The sequence below is a fragment of the Sus scrofa genome, chromosome 16, assembly GCF_054392235.1.
Source record: "Sus scrofa isolate SSC_HxYL_T2T_F1_AM1 chromosome 16, Sscrofa_HxYL_maternal_Yorkshire_Landrace_v2.0, whole genome shotgun sequence".
In the NCBI taxonomy this organism is placed as follows: Eukaryota; Metazoa; Chordata; class Mammalia; order Artiodactyla; family Suidae; genus Sus; species Sus scrofa.
In genome coordinates, this window is record NC_139398.1 from 45,949,857 (window position 1) to 45,963,196 (window position 13,340).

Consider the following 13,340-nt stretch of genomic DNA (forward strand, 5'->3'; position numbering starts at 1 on the left):
TCTCAGGTCAGTCTCCCAAAGCAATAGAAATTAGAGCAAAAATAAACCCATGGGACCTCATCAAACTGAAAAGCTTTTGCACAGCAAAGGAAACCAAAAAGAAAACAAAAAGACAACTTACAGAATGGGAGAAAGTAGTTTCAAATGATGCAACTGACAAGGGCTTAATCTCTAGAATATATAAGCAACTTATACAACCCAACAGCAAAAAAGCCAATCAATCAATGGAAAAATGGGCAAAAGACCTGAATAGACATTTCTCCAAAGAAGATATACAGATGGCCAACAAACACATGAAAAAATGCTCAACATCGCTGATCATAAGAGAAAAGCAAATCAAAACTACCATGAAATACCACCTCACACCAGTCAGAATGGCCATGATTAATAAGTCCACAAATAACAAGTGCTGGAGGGGCTGTGGAGAAAAGGGAACCCTCCTGCACTGTTGGTAGGAATGTAAACTGGTACAGCCACTATGGAGAACAGTTTGGAGATACCTTAGAAATCTATACATAGAACTTCCATATGACCCCACAATCCCACTCTTGGGCATCTATCCGGACAAAGCTCTACTTAAAAGAGACACGTGCACCGCATGTTCATTGCAGCACTATTCACAATAGCCAGGACATGGAAACAACCCAAATGTCCATCGACAGATGATTGGATTAGGAAGAAGTGGTATATATACACAATAGAATACTACTCAGCCATAAAAAAGAATGACATAATGCCATTTGCAGCAACATGGATGGAACTAGAGAATCTCATACTGAGTGAAATGAGCCAGAAAGACAAAGACAAATACCATATGATATCACTTACAACTGGAATCTAATATCCAGCACAAATGAACATCTCCTCAGAAAAGAAAAGCATGGACTTGGAGAAGAGACTTGTGGCTGCCTGATGGGAGGGGGAGGGAGTGGGAGGGATCGGGAGCTTGGGCTTATCAGACACAACTTAGAATAGATTTACAAGGAGATCCTGCTGAATAGCATTGAGAACTTTGTCTAGATACTCATGTTGCAAGAGAAGAAAGGCTGGGGAAAAAATGTAATTGTAATGTATACATGTAAGGATAACCTAACCTCCTTGCTGTACAGTGGGAAAATAAAAAAAATTATATTAAAAAAAAAAAGACTCCACCACAAGAAGGAGAATGTGAGATTATCCCACTGATCTGAGATCCTCAAGGGGGGGAAGAGGGATCATAGGAGGATCCTCAGTATCCTCTAGATATGAGCCAAAGCAGATTTTCTTTGGAGAAAAACTTCCCCTCTTGCCAGTTTAGGGCCCATTCAACTCTAATAGATTAAAATCAAGAAATAAAATCACAAATATAAATAAATACACATGAAGGTAAGTCAGTAGGCTGAGAGTCAACAGAAATAATTAAATACAGATTTATTTCTCCATCAACACCAAAAAAAAAAAAAAAAGTCCAATTTAGTTCTCCGAGGACTGCAAATACTGGAACTGTCAGGAAGAGTGTATACTACAACCATACATGAACTTTTCTTTCTTTTTGGATGCATTCATGGCATGTGGAAGTTCCTGGGCCAGGGATTGAATCTGTGCCACAGCAGCAACCTGAGCCACAGCAGGGACAACACCAGGTCCTCAATCCACTGAACCACAAGGGAACTCCATTTTTTTTCTTTAAATAGAAGCTATAATCAGGGAAGAAAAAAAAATCTATTCTCTATGTTCTTAAACATGCATTTCCTAGAAATAAGATTGGTCTCTCAAAATACCAGCATTTTTTGCAACATGGATGGACACAGAAACTATCATGCTAAGTAAAGTCAGCCATACAATGAGACACCAACATCAAATGCTATCACTGACATGTGGAATCTGAAAAAAGGACAGACTGAACTTCTTTGCAGAACAGACGCTGCCTCACAGACATTGAAAAACTTATGGTCTCCGGAGGAAACAGTTTGGGGGGTGGGGGGATGTGCTTGGACTGTGGGATGGAAATCCTGTGAAATCAGATTGTTATGATCATTATACAACTAGAGATGTGATAAATTCACTTGAGTAATAAAAAAATAAAATAGAAAAAAGAAAAAAAATCTTCTGCTGCAATGTAAATCTTTTACTTTTGCCCCATGCTTACTAGAAATGAAGCGTGTTTTGACTCAGATTAATAATCATTTTCTAAGCAGAAGAGTGCCAGATTCATCTTCCTTAAATTCTGCTTTGATCATGTCATTTTCCTCCTCCAAAACTTCCAAAAGCTTTCCACTGCATACTGAATAAAGTCTTTTAAGACTTTTGTGCTCTTCCTTCTGGCCTCTTCTCTAGTCTCCTGGAGATGTGCAGTACCTGTTCCTCCTCTATCCTCCCTTTCTTCCTCCCTTCCTTTTTTCCACAGACATTTATTGAGCATCTCTTATGTACCAGTGAATAAAAAGTGGTAAGTAGAACAGACATCATCTCTGCCTTTGCGGAGCTTTCTTGTAATTTGTGCTTCTGTGGCAGCCACCGTTGGTCCCCTCCCCATGATGTCCCCTCATCCTGACCACTTCGGCATGTATCTGTCCAATTTCCAGTATCTATGTTTCTTTGCCTGGGGCTTTCTGTGGCCTAGAGAGCTTCTTTGTCACCTATATGGTAAGTTGGGAATAAATGCTCCCCATACTCCAGCATCCTTCAATCAATGGTTGGAAAATCTATTATCCAGCTCCCTCACCCTTTGTGGAGAGATCACTTCTAGATGCAGGCTAGATTCCAGAATTTCCCAGTGGGATTCAGTTTCAGTTAATTACAGAGGTAACTTTTAAAATAATAAACCATTTATTGGTTTTCTTCCCCTTCCTGTCTTATTTCCTCATTCTTTTACCAAATTTCCTAGGATTAACTTCAAAATAACTAATGTGTACTTGAGTTGTATCTAATCTGGCTTGGAGGGAACCCAGAGTTACTTCCTAACTAGTTGTGCACTTTCTTATGTCTGCATAAGAGGCAACACAGAATGGTGGGGAAAGCCCAGATTTTGCATCAGACAGACCTGGGTTTGACTCTTGGCCCTGCCATAGACTGACCTGTGACCCTGGGTGTATTTATAGAAGGGGGACCTGAACTACATGTTACTCATATTGACAATGGCACATAGTTGGCATTCAAGGTGACCTTTGTCTTTTCAAATCCCAGGGTCTTTATTCAAGCTATTCTCTCTGTCTGGGATATTCTTTTCCCACTGTTTTTGCCTATGGAAACCTTGCATTTGTCACTAAGTCTACCTCACACATGAGGACTTCTCTGAATATGTAGGAAAGAATGAGGTCTTTTGTTCCTCAGTTCCTGTAGTGCATGTTACTAGAAATGCTGAGCTAGTCTGCTTTATAATGCTTTGTTCTCATCTTTCCTTCCCTACTCATTGTATACTGACAGTGGGCAGAAGTCACATTTGGATCTAGGACAAGGCATTCTGTTTGCTGAGCATCCAATAGAACTTCTTCTAGCCTTCTGAATCGTGGAACCATGACGACCGACTTACATTATTGAAAGCCAAGATACCGTGACAGATATTATGATACCTTTATAACTTTGTTTTCTTTCCTGATTATGTAAACACCCTATGTCTTCGTCCATTCAGGCTGCTATAACAAAAATATCATAAATCTGATAGCTTATAAACCATGAACATTTATTACTCACAGTTCTGGAAGCTGAGAAATCCAAAGTCAGTGTGCTGGCAGATTCAGTATCTGTTGAGAGGTGACCTCCTAGATGGCTCATTGTTCTTGTTTTTGCTGTAAAGGGCAAGGGAGCAGTTTGGCTTCTTTTATAAGGGCACTAATCCCACTTACGAGGGTTCTGCCCTCAAGACCTAATGACTTCTTGATGGTTCCCCTTCCTAAGACCATCACCTTGGGGGTTACGTTTCAATATCTGAATTTAGGGGATGAAAACATTCAGACTGTAGCACCCTGGCTTTTAATAGTTAAGGGGGGAAAAAATAGATTGACCTTTTCTTTTCCAGAATCTTGGTAACAGGGAGTCAACCTCAGGGCAATTTCTGCCAGTGACTTGTTCCCTCTACTCATACAAAGTCTATCTTTGTTCTTCCTCCTGCCTCCCTCCTGGTGGGACCCCCTTGGAAGGTGAGTGTTCTGAATGCTTTATGCATGGCCACAACGCCTCTTTGAGGAGGCTTCTCAGAGGAACAAGGAGCACGGCAGGTTCTGCTGCCCTGAGATTGCTGGGTAAGCTTCTTAAGGATCTCTCAGATCCCCTGCAGGTAACCAGCCCTTTGATGATACCTGCCTAACAGCCATGGCAGCAGAGAGGGGCCAAAACACAATGTGTCTTTTTTGTTGTTTTTGTTGTTATTTAGTATTTATCTTATGGAAGTTGTACATGCACATAATGTTATATAATTCACAAGACTAATTGCTAAAACCAAGAGTCATTCTCCAGGCCCAGCCCATTCTAGCTCCCTGGTGGCAACCACGTTCAACAATTTTAAATCTTTCTTTTGGTATTTACCTTCATATCTCTGAGTAACATGCTTATATTGTTACTTCTCCATTCTCCATAATTACTAAACTAAAAAAAAAAAAAATCAAGGTATAACTTTTTATAGCATTATCACACCTCCCACAAGCCCTCTTCCTATCCCATTTTTTCTCTCAAAATCGTTATATCTAATGTTGAATATATTAATAATCAGTGTTTACATGATTACAACTAAGTAAACACTGTTGTTCATCACTGAACCAGGTTGAGGACTTGTACCTTTCCTCTTTCGCACATTAATTTTTTGTTTTCCTAGAAGTTAGTGAATGTCATGTTTTATCGTTTGCTTAGTTTTATATGTAGTTATCATTAATTCAGCTCCAAATACTCCCCCAATTGTTTAAATGTTCTCAGTATTTTCAAATATATCAGATATTCTATCAATCTCAACTTTTTGAAGAAGTATTTCCCAGATATAACATCCTAGCATGTATTGTGCTGGCCTGGTGGCTCTCTACTCCTCGTACATTACTGTTATTTTGAGAATCTCTCTTCACTCTGATCCTAGGAATTCCTTTTGCTTCTCTTTTTTGAGACTTTACATATATGAAAATGTTTTTATTCTACCCTCACACTAAATAGATAGTTTGACTGAATAAGAGATCTCTCACAATTTTAAAGGGAAATTTTCTATTGTCCTTTAGATTCCAGTGAAGAGCTTTAGAGAGCTAAAATAATTATAATAGTTGATGTTTTATGTGAGCACTGTTTTGTTCCTCTGGAAGCTGGCGATTTTTTTTTTTTTCTTTTTCCCCAGTGTTGTGAAATTTAGTAGTGATATACCTGGTATATGGACCTACCTTTATCCACTGAACTTTGTATTCAGAGCCTTTCAATTTATAAACTCATGTCCAAGTTTATTTAAATCATTCTCTTTATTTCTTTCCCTCAATTTTTTCCCATTCTCTTTCATAACTCATTTTTGAGATGTTGATGCTCTTGGATGGATACTCTAATTTTCTTATCTTTCTTTCTTGTTTTCCTCAACTTTATTTTTCAACTCTTCTAATGAATCTTACACTTCTACCATTATAGTCACACATACATACCCATATCTCTACACATCTCCAATCACACATTATTCTAGGATTATCCTGTTTCTATGGCATCCTGTTCCTGCTTCATGGATACAATAATTTTCTTTTTGTCTTTTACCTTATCCGCAGCATATGGAAGTTCTCAGGCTAGGGGTTGAATTGGAGCTGCCACAGTCACAGCAAAATGGGGTCTGAGCCACATTTGCAACCTACACTGCAGCTCACAGCAACACTGGATCCTTAACCCACTGAGCAGGACCAGGGATCAAACCTGCATCCTCATGGAAACTAGTCAGTTTTGTTACTGCTGAGCCACAATGGGAACTCCTGGATATAATAACTTTTTTAATCTCTCAGAGGATATTAAAGTTAATTACAAAAAAAAACTTTATCTTTTCATAGTTTCCATTTTTTCCAAGTTGGCTTGGTCTTTTTCTATTTGTTTCTTGTCAAGAAATGTGAAAAGGCTAAGATCTTATGCCATTTGCAAGCTAACAAGTTAGCCTGCCACAATTGCATGGATGCTGGCAGAATTCATGTGACTTCTGGGTCAGAGACAAAGGACTTTATTACTCACAGAAATACTGCAGCCATAGTGTCAGCATTTGCATCAGTTTCTTGAGCATAATTTCTCACAGGGCAACACAGAGAAGCCTGGGTAATGCCTACACACAGAAGGTTGTGTTATGGGAGAGGAATCCCAAACTTGAGAACCCTAATCTTTTATAATGCACAGAAATCCTTTCTAATTTTTGCTCCAACATAAGATAATATACTGGACAGTGAACAAACCTACCCTTTACCTCAGAGGGAGACACTATCTCTTATCTTTCAAGGCCATTTGCTATATAAATATCTTTGAAAAGATAGCCTGGAACAAAAGCACAGTGCCTCTGCTTGAAAAACATGCAAAAATATGAGAGATTCATAGAGAATTATCTCCCAACATTGTTTGTTCTCTCTCTTTCACATTAAACACTTTCTTCAAATGTCTGGTGATCCTTAGCTCTGTGCTTATAGTTAAGAACTGCCTTAATGGTGTGAGCTTGGCTGCCTGAGTTTTGAAAGCCAAGTGGAAGAAAGAAGGCTTTAGGGGATAGTGCAATAGGAAAGCAGATTTTCATCATCTAGGATTTAAACTTCCACTTAACCCCCATTTTTTGGCATAATTTCTTTGCTTTCTCTTTGACACCCTTTGGAAATGTTCTTTGATTTTAGGGACTCTAGTGATTGGATAGGGCCTGCAAGATAATCTAGGATAATCTTTCACCAAGAGGTCTAGGACCTTAACCACACAAAGTCCATTTTCCAGGTAAGGTAGCATATTCACAGGTTCTGGGGATTAGGTGTGGATGTCTTTGGGGGAGGGGCCATTATTCTGTCTACCACACTATCATTATGTTTATTTTACAAATGATGAAACTGAGGCACATAGATACTAAATTCATGTTAAGTTTGCACAACTAATGCATGTTAGAGCTGAGTTTTGAACCCATGCTGTTTAGAACAAGAACCTATGCTACATCAAGGCTTGAATGACTGGGAGTTAAGAACAAATCAGGAGGAAAAAAAAAAAGGTTAAAAGTAGCAGAGGCAAAAAATCAGCTTTTGGCAGAGGCTGTAAGTATGTGGACTGCATTCCTGTTGAAGGCTTATCTCTAATATTTTTAAAGACTTGGATAACAGAACCAAAGCAACATCCTTTTGTTGTTGTGGAAGTGGCTTAAATCACTTAGAGGCCTTTCATGATGACAAGCATATGGGTTCCAGAAAAACTGATCAACTACGGGTCTGTTTGAAATTGATAAAAATCCCTGACCCCATTGAATCGGAGACAGAGGGATATATCCTTTGCAGCTTTCCTGACTCATCACTTTGGTGGAGCCTTTGTTTCAGAGCTGGGAAAAAATTAAGGAAGGATGTTCTGGATGTGACAGAAAGAAAACTGGACTGGCAGCCTGGTCCTCTAGGTTCTCACCTGCCACTGACTAGCTGGGTTATCATCACCTCCCTGAAGCCCAGTTTTCTATTTGAAATTAATATATGTTTAAACATTTAGAAACTTTTGATTGTGAACATTTTCAAACACATGTAGCAATAGAAAGGATAGTAGGATAAGCACATATACACTCAGCAGTAGTTATTTAATAGTTAACACCAATAGTATTTAATAGTTAACATTTTTTTTTCTGAAGCTGTTTAACTATATATGTATATACACGTGTGTATTTGTGTGTGTATACATATTTACATATTTAATTTTAAAAATTGTTTTTTCTGAACCACTTAAAAGTAAGTTACAAATATCATGACATTTCACTCCTAAATACTTTAGCATTCATCTCCTAATATTGAGGACATAACTGTAGTATATCACCATACCTAAGGAAATGAATAATTTCCTTAAGATTATCTAATATCCAGTCCAAATTCAAATTCCCCCATTGTCCCTGAAATATCCTTATAACTAATTTTTTAAAACCAGGATTCAACCAAAATTCATGTTGGGGGTCTCCTTTAATCTATAACATGCTTTTTAATTATTTTTATTTTCCTGATACATTCTGATCACTGACAGGGGTTAACTCTAATAAGGATTCTAAATGAGGGAAGAACGGGGCCACCCTAGATTATGCAGGAGGATCTCTTCAAGAATAGAGGAGAAGGAGTTCCCGTCGTGGCACAGTGGTTAACGGATCCGACTAGGAACCATGAGGTTGCGGGTTTGATCCCTGGCCTTGCTCAGTGGGTTAAGGATCCGGTGTTGCCGTGAGCTGTGGTGTAGGTTGCAGACGCGGCTTGGATCCCGCATTGCTGTGGCTCTGGCGTAGGCCGGTGGCTATGGCTCCCATTAGGCCCCTAACCTGGGAACCTCCATATGCCGTGGGAGCGGCCCTAGAAAAAGCAAAAAGACAAAAAAAAAAAAAAAAAAAAGTGTATAGGAGAACTGAGACTTGGGCTACCTAGGACCCAGTCTGGGCTTGGGGCAACCTGCCAGAAGCACTGTTGGCCTAGGTCAGTTCCAGGAACCAGAAGGGAACTTAACAAATTTGACACAAGGACACTTCAAGACAAGATGACCCTTGATGTGTGAGGAAAGGGGCCTTGCTTGCCCAGATCAAAGACAGTGCTGGAGGTGTGGGTGGGATATCGAGAGAAATGTCACTGTAAGTTGGAGAAGCATTAAGTAGTATGGATATAGTTAACATATCCAGGGGCTGTTTTCTAAAATACCACCTTAACCGAGGCATACCCCATCCTAAGACCCTTCTCGGTCCCCTTCACTCATTCAACAGGTATTTATTAAGAACCAAATTTGTGCCAAGCACTGTTCTAGGCACCATTTTAGCCAAAAATACCTACCCTCATAAAACTCACATTCTAAGGGAGAGATAGACAACTATATATATGTATGTATATGTATATATGTATATATATATATATATATAATACACATACACATTTTCCAGTGAAAAGTAGTAAGGAGAAAAAAATGTGTGGTGGGTGTGAAAGGTAGGAAGTATCAAGGTGGGACAGGTTATGATTTTTGATAGCATGTTACTAGTTGCTGAATAACAAATCACACCAACATTAGTGGTTTAAAACATTTATCATCACAGTTTCTATGGCTCAGGAATCCAGGCATAGTTTGGCTGTGTCCTCTGGCTCAGGCTCTCAAGACTGTCATGGAAGTGTTGGCAGGGGCTGCAGTCATCAGGGCTTGGATGGGGGAGGAGTCACTTCCAAGATCAATCACATGGTTATTGGCAAAGTTTTGGTTTCTTGCAGATTGCTGGACTAAAGGCCTTAGCTCCTTATTGGCTAGAAGTCTCCCTTGTAGCCTTGCCACATCACCCTCTCCATAGAGAGCTCAAAACAGGGAGCTGACTTCCATCAGAGTGGACAGTGAGAGGACCAGAGAGGCTCAGCAAGGAAGCCCAGATGATGTATGACCTGATTGCGGAAGTGGCACCCTATCCTTCCTGTATTCTATTCCTTAGAAATGAGTCATTAGGCCCAGCCCACACTCAAAGTCAGGGGGTGATACAAGGGCATGAAGACTAGGGGATGAGCATCACTGGAGCCATCTGAGAGGCTGCTTATCTCTAGACAGGTGGCCATTGGAGGTCACACTGAGGTGACATTTGAATAAAGATATGCAGCAAGAGAGATGGAGCCATATCTGGAGGAAGTGCATTCTAGGCGGAGGGGACAGAACATGTACAGTCTTCAGGCAGGAGCAGGGCTAGAATAATCTCCCTGTAAAAATCAACTGGATGGTCTCCAAAGTTCCTCCTGAGTTTAACATATTTTGATCCCAAATGCACTAAGCAGTAAGATCTCTGAATCCAGTGAACATATGCCATCTCCCATGTGTCCAGCTCTGTGCAAGGCCAAGAGTACCAGCAACCTTGAGCTCAACAAATCACAAATAAAAGGAAAGCTTATCAGGCCTGCGCACAGACCCTTAAAGCTCTGTTTTTTAGAGGGTGGTCTGTGATTTTGATTATCCCATGGTTTGATTTCCTTTAAACTAAGAAACTGTGTGGAAACAAAGATGCTCTCAATCTATCAGCAGTTTTTAACTTGGAGTCTGTGCATAAAATTCAGGGTGTAGGAACTCAGATGAGAAAAATTTATCTCTCTATTTTTACTAAGCTCTAACTTAAATTTAAAGTAGGTGCATAAAATTCAGGGTGTAGGAACTCAGATGAGAAAAATTTACATCTCTATTTTTACTCAGTTTTAATTTAAATTTAGCATGTCCTTCCTTTTGAGCATTGGTGTGGTAAGCAGGCGTCCACATGGCCTCCTTGACCTCATTCCTGTGCAGTCTCCTTCCACTATGTGTCAGGGTCAGTCTGTGTGATCAATAGGATACAGAAGTGACAGCATGCCACTTCTGAGATTAGGTTATAAAAGACTGCAGCTTCATCTTGGGTGCTTGCTCTTTCTCCATCACTTACTCTGAGGGGAGCCAGCTGCCCTGACTTCAGTTCAGGTGACAAGGAACTGAGGCACCAAGCCAAGAGCCATTGAGAACTAGTCACATGAGTGATCCTGGAAGTGGATTCTCCAGACTTTAGATGATATAGCCGAAGCCCATAGCTTGACTGCAGTCACACGGGAGACTCTGAGTAGAAACATCCAAAATCTCCTCCTGGATACCTGACCTTCAGAAACTGAGTGCAATGATATCTGCTATTTGTAAATTGCTAAGTTGCATTCTGTAGCAATAGATAACTAATTCAGTAGGCAGCAAACACAGTAGTATTAGCAGGACCTGGAATTTTTGTCTTCAATAGATCACTGTTACTTTCATATCAAATAAAACAGTTATTGCAGAGAGAGACTCAAAATATCATCACTACTATAAAATTATAGAACATGTTTTTTAATATATTAATAAGGAAGCATGTATATTGTCTTATTACAATTCAATATTTTGATAATTGAATTTCAATATAATTGATGTCCTTTATAATCCTATATGTGTATTTCAATTTTTTTCTTTTTTGGGATTTTTTTTTTTTTTTTTTTGGTTGCACCCATGTCATATGGAAGTTCTCGGGCCAGGGCAGCAACATGAGCCGCTGCAATGACAACATCTTTAACCTGCTGGGCCACAAGGGAAATCCTAATTTTTGGCATTTAAAAAATTTTCTTCTGAGAAAGGGTCAATAGGCTTCACCAGACAGCCAAAGAGCGTAAAAAAGTTTAAAGATCCTGGATTTGGGAGTTTGGTTTCTCCCTGTTGATGTACAGGGAAACTAAAAACACTTCCTACAGGTACAAGTAAGTTCTGCATGGCCAAGATGATACGACAGGATCTTTCAGGTGCCCAGCCAGCTGTCTGCCGTAAGACACAGGATGTGCATGGCTGGCCAGGCTGGCCTGCTGGAGCCATAATTGGGCCCAAGGGAGGAACAAGCTTCTGCAGCAAGCCTGGACTCCTCTACCACCAGGAGCTCCTCCTGCCATGATTTGCATCAGACGCCTTCCTCCCCTTTTCATCTAGTCTCAGAAATCACTTTTAATTGGCTGCCAAACCTGAAGCATGCACAGCACAGCAGAATGTAGTCACTGTACTGACAGCCATGCAAGAGTCAGCACAAAGCACCCAGTGCTGAGGGGCAGGAGGCCAGGCACAGCAGAGGAGCCAGAGGAGTGAGCTGAATGTGGAACTCCTGTTGGAAGACCATTGCCTCTCCCTTGATCCTCAGGAGACCTTCATGGGGGAGAGTGGCCCCAGGGGCAGCCTCCCAGCCCTTTCTTGAGTGGTGGAAGGTACCAGGACCTCTGTTTCCATAATAAGAATTTGTCTGCTCTTAGAGGTCCTGCGGGGAAGAGCTAGAAGAAAGCCAGAGAATGGTGGCCACCCTCTGGTCTCAGGCCCATTGTAGAGATGTGGACATGAGACCAAGAAAGGCAAAAGATCTCAGAACCATGAGATTCATTTGCCAAGAGGCAGGTCATAATTTTGACTGTCTTGTTGACAGTTATATTTCTTTCTCTTTTTTTCTCAATGAATTTTATTACATTTATAGTTGTACAACCATTGTCACAACCCAATTTTATAGAATTTCCATCCCAAACCCCCAGCCCATCCCCCACTCCAACTTATTTCCTTTTGAAACCATAAGTTTTTCAAAGTCTGTGAGTCAGTATCTGTTCTGCAAAGAAGTTCATTGTGTCCTTTTTTAGATTCCACATGTAAGTGATAGCATATGACGTTGACGTCTCACTGTTTGACTAAATTCACTTAGCATGATAATTTCTAGGTCCATCCAGACAGTTATATTTCTAAGGCCCTGCAGGGGGATGGAAACATAAAAACGGGCTGAAGGAAAGAGTGAGCACAACCCAATCTGTGTGTTCTTTCTATCACATCAAAGAGTTATATACTTTTACTCAAGAAAATGAGAAAAACAGTGGTCCTAGATGAACTTCTTCATTTCAATTTTCTCTTTGTCAAAACAAATGGTAAATCAGCCTCCCATTTTTCTTCCTCCTTTCCTGATTCCAAAATCTAAAAAACACTCACATTTTGGCAAGCTCCTAGGTCACAAGGATGCATTTGTTGTACATTTGATAATCCTGGGCCATCATTGCTTCAGCTTCATATTGAAGCTGTACTCTAGGCTGATGTAACACACCCAGTTGGAATGAAGGGGGACGGGGGGAGAGAAACTGCTAGGAACTCTCTGTGACCTGGGATGAGGTCACAGAAGGAGGGAGACCCCTGCTCAGAGGCCAGGGTTGAGCCTGGGGTGTCTGAGGAGACCTGGGCTGTTGGATTAACCCCTGTATCTCCACTGCCTCTAGCAGCACCATACGCACAGCACACACAGTAGATGCTTAGCAGAGATTTGTTAGCTTGCTGACTGATTGACCTACAAGCTGAGCCCAGGTAGCCACCACATCCTCCTCTGTCTTCTCCCTGCAGATGAGATGAACTACTGAGAGCTAAGGTCCTAACTGATCCAAGATAGGACTAGACTTCAAACGTACCTTCTGGGCTCCAGTAATGAGGAGACAGGAGCCCAGGTAGGGTTCTGGATTGCACGAGCCTATGCACTTTGGCAATATGTACCTCTCTAGTCAGCAAACAGGAACTGGTGGGTATCAAGGGCTGACAGCCAGACCCAAAAGTGTGGCATCATGATTTCAAAACTTAAGGAATTTATCTCTTCCATCTCTGTTACTGATAGCAGGTCTTGGTATTACAGAGTCACACTGTCACTTTCAAAAGCTGTCCCTGCCTAAGGT

At 40.6% G+C, this 13,340-nt stretch overlaps 1 long non-coding RNA gene across 12 annotated transcripts in view; it reads right to left on the reverse strand.

The window, feature by feature from the left end:
• LOC146395551 (uncharacterized) overlaps positions 1 to 12,741 on the reverse strand; it is a 178,050-nt gene extending 165,309 nt beyond the window's left edge. For 3 of the 12 annotated variants that reach the window (XR_014831317.1, XR_014831325.1, XR_014831323.1), the window contains exons 1-2: positions 12,616 to 12,741; positions 3,673 to 3,767 (exon numbers count right to left, since the gene is read on the reverse strand). This is a non-coding gene — a long non-coding RNA (uncharacterized LOC146395551). Of the gene's footprint in view, positions 1 to 3,672; positions 3,768 to 4,503; positions 4,564 to 6,147; positions 6,236 to 12,615 lie in introns of all 12 variants that reach the window. The other 9 variants (XR_014831314.1, XR_014831321.1, XR_014831316.1 and 6 more) reach the window with 6 other exon arrangements.
• Positions 12,742 to 13,340: the final 599 nt, after the last annotated feature.